The 6,000-nt window shown below is 29.7% G+C and overlaps 1 protein-coding gene across 1 annotated transcript in view; it reads right to left on the bottom strand.

Moving 5' to 3' along the window:
• The window catches only part of LOC129220924 (uncharacterized phosphotransferase YvkC-like), a 90,078-nt gene extending 85,678 nt beyond the window's left edge, over positions 1–4,400 (bottom strand). Inside the window, exon 1 of the mRNA XM_054855359.1 lies at positions 4,380–4,400. The gene's annotated coding sequence lies outside the window, so the exon portion shown is untranslated. The remainder of the gene's footprint in view (positions 1–4,379) is intronic.
• Positions 4,401–6,000: the final 1,600 nt, after the last annotated feature.

The following is a 6,000-nucleotide window of genomic DNA, read 5'->3' on the forward strand; positions in this document are numbered from 1 at the left end:
GAAATATGAGATAAAGAACCACCTGGTGACAATTAACTCAATTTTGATGAAAAGTGCAGATACGACTTTTGTGCATAGCGCAGCAGCCAGTAGCGTAACTACAGGGTCTGTTGCCCTTGGCGAACTTAAGAAATCGCCCCCCCCCCCACAGGGTTGCATCAATAGGAAGTCACTAGAGGTCACCGTGACCTCTCAAAATTTTTCTTGTGGGGTGGGGAGGGGCATGAACTAATTGATTCGACAAATTAGGAGATAGAATTGCAACTTAAATATTCTTCTTTTTTTAAAAATAGTTTTCAATGATGCCCAATGTTCCTTTGCAGAAGATATAATGTATGTATATGTGTGCATGCTCGAATTTTATGATTCGGTAAAATTGGGATTTCATTCGGAGAATTGAGAATTTTCCCCTTCCCAAAAATTTTAGTACTCCCCCTAGTATTTCACATAAATTCAATAAAACCAATAGTATTTGCAGTTCGATAATAAATATAAATAATGCACGTTCTTTAATTAAATGAGAATAAACATTTTTTAGTTCTGTTAATAGTAATGTTTTTTTTTTTTTTAAACAGCTTTAACTATTAATAGAACTTGTTTCAAACCAATAGGAGAATGTATAATATAAACATAATTAACACATTTACTAAAAGAAAGAAAGAAAAATTTTTTCAAATAAAAATCAAAGCATTTAAAAAATTCTATTATAATTAGGAAAGCAAAGCAAATACATAAGCATTGCTAATCTGATAATAATAATGTTCGCTAATTAAGGCCTCTCAATATTTCGTTCAAATAAGGCTTTTTATGCCTAGATTACTTATTATAATGATATTAAATACTTAGCCTAAGAAAAACTACGCACTTCAAGCTATAACATGACACCATGTCGCCCCCTTGCCGAAAAAAAAATGAAATCATCCGGCATAGGATGCTCTTCACTAACCCCTCCCTGGTATGCAAATTATGTGCTTTTAAAACAAATTGTGTGCTTAGCTAAAAACTTAAGCTAACTCAATGAATCGGGATAGAATTTCACGCCACGGGTAAAATCCCCCCCCCCCTTTTTTTTGAGAATTAAGGATTTTTAACTCTAGCTCTTTTTTTTTTTTTTTTTTGTGAATTTTATTTTTATTTTTAATTTAATTTATAAAAGCACTTTTCTACTTATATGATGAATTTTTTAAAAAATAAATTAAAAACCCAATTATTTTTTTTATCAGTCGAAATACCACTGCCTAACTGCTACACCCTTGGCGAGAGCCACTCCTGCCAACCACTTGGTACACTACTAGGTATAGGGTGGGGCACAGTTCATGCTGTCCAGGGAAATTCTATCATTTTTTTCATTTTTCTGTCTATTATTTTTGAGAGAAAAAAAAAACTTCCTTTGTATCCAAAAGAAAAGTTTTTGTATAAGATTATATCAGTGTTCAAAAACCAATGTCTTATACATTAACTGCAGGATATTTCACCTTAAAAATATATATTACATGCCTTTAGCTCTTTTTCTTGCGATTTTTCCAAAAACTTTTAAGCATCTTTCAAATTCTATGAAATAATAATAATAATCTCCTTTAAAAAAAATAATCAGTTGAAATGCCGCCTCCTAGCTGCTGCGCCCCTGGCAAGAGCCACTCCTGCCAACCCCCAGTTACGCTATTGATGGCAGCATAGTGACCCTCTTTTGAGCTCTTATTAACAAGTTCATCTTAGCAGTATTAGGGCAGTTCTTAAAAGGTGGGAACAAAAAAGTTAACTTTGAGCAATTTCAAAAATTTTCAAATTTGACATCAATTTTGCTTTTATTCTATAGTATGTATACCCAGAACACAATATATGAACATGAAAAGACAGCAGGTATTTGTAAAAATTGTTAATTAGCAAATTAAATCAGCAGTCTGTAGGTAACAAATTTTGGACATTGTTGTCCTGTAGGTAACGGATTTTGGACATCATCTTAATGTAAGTTTCACCATTTTTGACAATTGTTAATCTGATTTTTAACTTTTCCAATGAAAATTTTATTTACTACTTTTTGAATTTTGCAATTTAATAATAAAGAGGATATTAATCAAGTACTTGAATGGCTATACATACTGCTCTTTACATATAATCAAGTTTTGGAATGATTTTGAAAAAGTTGATGAAAGGTAAAAAAAAAGCTTCAAATTAAAAATAATACAAATGTAAAAAGTGACATCAGTTTTATAAATGAATATATATTTTAATGTCATAAAAATTAAAACGATGTCTAAAAATAATTACTGAAAAAAGAAATTCGTATTTCTATTTGGAGATCGTTAAATTATGTTTTGAAAAGAAAGAAAAAAAAAATTTTAAAATAATAAAAGCGGGGGAAAAAAATTGCTAGCGCAGGTGATAAAGTCGCCAAAACTGTTGCAGCTGACGAAAAATTACATTTGTCAAACTGGAATTCCCCTCTGGTAACCTTTAGCTTATCGTACACTATGTTGTCACCAACGGAGTTTGCTTGGGGATGGATCTTGGTGCAAAATGGCTTTCGTTCGATCATAACCAGCCATGTTTCTACTGTAATTTATGTATTGTTCAATGTGTAACGTATTAATTATGCAAAATACCAGTGGATTGAAGAAGATAACATTATAATAACATTTTTTATTGAGGTTAGAAGACAGTGGATGATCAAAAATTATGAATAAACGGACAGAATTATCGGCGTCAAGATCGTAACGCCATTTGGACATCTCACATGTATGTTTAAGAAAAATTATTTTTCTTCTAAGATACTGCATAAAAGCTTATGAAAACACTTTTAAACAATTAAAAATTGATTCTCAGGATCGATAAATACCTTTAAAACGACAACATCATATACTTAGTTCTCAAATAATAGCATAGTAAAGATCGTAATTTTTGGACATACATCAAATTTCAAAGTTACTTTTTTCTAAAATCGTTTACAAAGTAAATAATCTGTCTTTACTTTTGTTATTTGTGTAAAATATTAACAAAAAATTATTCAGTGTAAGATTCAAACCTTTAATTTTTTTTTGAAACGTATGGAAATAATTAAAAAAAATTTTTTTTTAATGGTACATTTGCTCAGTTAACGTTTTGGTATGTCCAAAATTGTGCCTTTTAGCAAAGAAAATATTTTTTTAAGGGCATTTGAAGAGCAATTTTTCCATAATTTATGTCAATTCTTGTCTCTATACAGTATTTTAATTTAACTCAAAAATTTTTGAGTTAATTAAAATGAAAGTTATTTGGTGTTGAAGCTTCAAAGTTGAGGTCTGTGTTTGCTCCCACCTTTTGAGAACTGCCCATTAAGAAATATATTCTCTTTTTCTTTTTTTTTGCTATTTTTTACAGTTCATTCATTTTTGAATGAATGTAAGTTTACATTTATTAATATAATTGCCTCAGAGCAAAAGTAAGACATCTAAATCTCAAAACAACCATAAGATATCGTACAGTTGCTCTGAAGCAACAATATCATCAAGATGCAGCTTCAAAGTTCTTTAACTTTAGTTTAAAAGAATAGCAGTAAATATTTAAATTGATGAAAAAAATCTGAAATTATTATTATTATTATTATTATTATTATTATTATTATTATTATTATTTGAATTTCTTGCAGTTATAAAAATTTTCAGCTTTCAAAATATATTAGTTCAAAGATGAAGGAGATTTTAGTAACATCAAGAAATACACATAATAAAAATATGTGGGTAACTTTAAAATAAATTTAATATGAAAATACAGATGGATAAAAAGAGAGATACCATAAATACATCAATAACAATAACTACATCAATCATCGCTCTCGAGAAGATGAAGGAAGGAGTGATGCACATGTTTTAGTGTTGAGTTCCATGTTACAGAGGAGGAAAAAAAACACGAAAAATTATACCTATTGAGTAAAGTCACCCGAAGGAAAAAAAGATGCCTCTATCTATAACAAATTTGGCACAAAAATTGAATATTATTTAATACACATCATCTTTTTACACATTCCACAGTTTTTATGCAATCTTAGATCACAGTCACTAATAAAACCATCAACTGTCTTAACATTTGACCTAAGCCTCGCACATGAGTACAACACCCATTCTTTTGACTCATTAAAAATCATCAATTAGTTGATTTTGCCAATCAACTAATTGATGTGATGTTCAACTAAAGAAAATTGTGTAGGGTCCACGTCAATTTTTTTTCTCCACATTATACTTTATAAAGCATATTAATTAGTAATAATCAAATGATTAAATGCTTCAGAGAATAAAGTATTTTGTCTTAAACAAGGCTTAACAAACAAGTTTATATATCCTAGATTTTAATTTATGAGCATTATTAGAATATATATAACATTGATAGTATAACACATAACTTACTGCAATAACCCATTGAATGAAATTCGCCATCTTCTAAATGGACTGAGACATTTAATTTGTAATCCAGACGACTGAAATATAGTTTCACTGTCTATATATGCAGCTCTGGTATCTTGACTTAGTGAAAGCTTGTATATTTGTCCAGGAGATAGCTTTAAAACCAACCAAACATTGGCTGTACTTTCTTGAATTTTATTGATACATAAGTCTAGCAGGTTCTCGTTGGAATCAATTCCAAAGAAATGGATGCCATCACAGTTCTAAAAATAAAATAAATTAAGTTTCAACGTAGAAAAATACATATACATTTCACAAAATAATACAAATTAGCTGAACTTGTGTATAGAACTTTTGTTCAGTACTAAGGCTGCACTCTACTATGTTACTATGTACTATTAAGGCTGTGGTTATAGTGTACAGCTTCTGTCTTCCTGCTTAACCACCACAATTGCAAACAGCATTATAAAGACAAGCAGTTCTAGCAGGCGATGACTGAAGTGCAGCATGTATAACAGCCGTAGAGTTTGCATTGCTTATTTTTAAGTACATATTTTTTAAGCACGTATTATTTTATTTTCATTTTGAACTTCTCTGCTGAATAAATTAATTTCACATTGCTTGGTATTAACTCATGTTTTTTTTTTCCCCCTATTGGCCTATCTCTATGAATATCAATTTGAAAAAGGCTTAATTTGCATGTGAAACTACAAGAGCTCAACTTCTGTAATTTTATTCCATTTTATAGGAATATTGAGAAAGAGCTTAGTTTGTATGGCAAACCACAAGAGTTCAACTTCTCTGCTTTTCTTCAATTTTATAAGAATATTGAAAAAGGGCTTAGTTTGTATTGGAAACCACAAGAGCACAACTTCCATGCTTTTCTTCAATTTTATAGGAATATGTACTACACATTAGAGTTTAAGCTATTTACGTTACGCTTTCATGACTGTGTGTGTGTGGCTCACACAATTCTTTTGTTCTAAAGCCATGTTTAGAAACTGAGCGATACATATTGCAAGAGCAAAAGTTGTAAAACCTGAATTGAGGCTTCTAATGGTTTTTGATGACTCAATTGTTTGGTGGAATTTTTATATAGTTACCAAACTTTCAGAATAGCTGTGATGCCAGGATTTTTGAAAACTCACCATGACCACATTACTGAAACTTTCATTTATTCATTTTATCTAAGGAACGTTGTTCAAACTTCTGACAATTTTGGTGACAAAGTCCTCAGCTCAATTTTATAATACGATCTAAGTGGAAACAAATATAAAATATGCATTTAAAAAAAAAGGAAAAAAAAATGAGCAAACTTTTTAAAGTAAGTAAAACTGCTAAAAAATGTAAGCAGAAAATGTTGTAAAATTCAACACTAAATCTCCTAATAAAACTGCTTAACAGAAAATTTATCATAATGCTAGCATGGTCAATCAAAGGCGCAAAAATAGCCTCTCCGAATGAGACATAACATGTAAGCTCTTTTCTTCTTTTTGCAAAAAATAAATAACTAAATAAATAAAAAATAAATAATTATTTTTTTGCATAAAAATAATAGCAATTGAGAAACTGTCAAGTAATTTTATCTGACAAATGATTTCTTGTTTAGTTTCAAAAACAAAAT

The sequence above is a fragment of the Uloborus diversus genome, chromosome 4 (genome assembly GCF_026930045.1).
Source record: "Uloborus diversus isolate 005 chromosome 4, Udiv.v.3.1, whole genome shotgun sequence".
In the NCBI taxonomy this organism is placed as follows: domain Eukaryota; kingdom Metazoa; phylum Arthropoda; class Arachnida; order Araneae; family Uloboridae; genus Uloborus; species Uloborus diversus.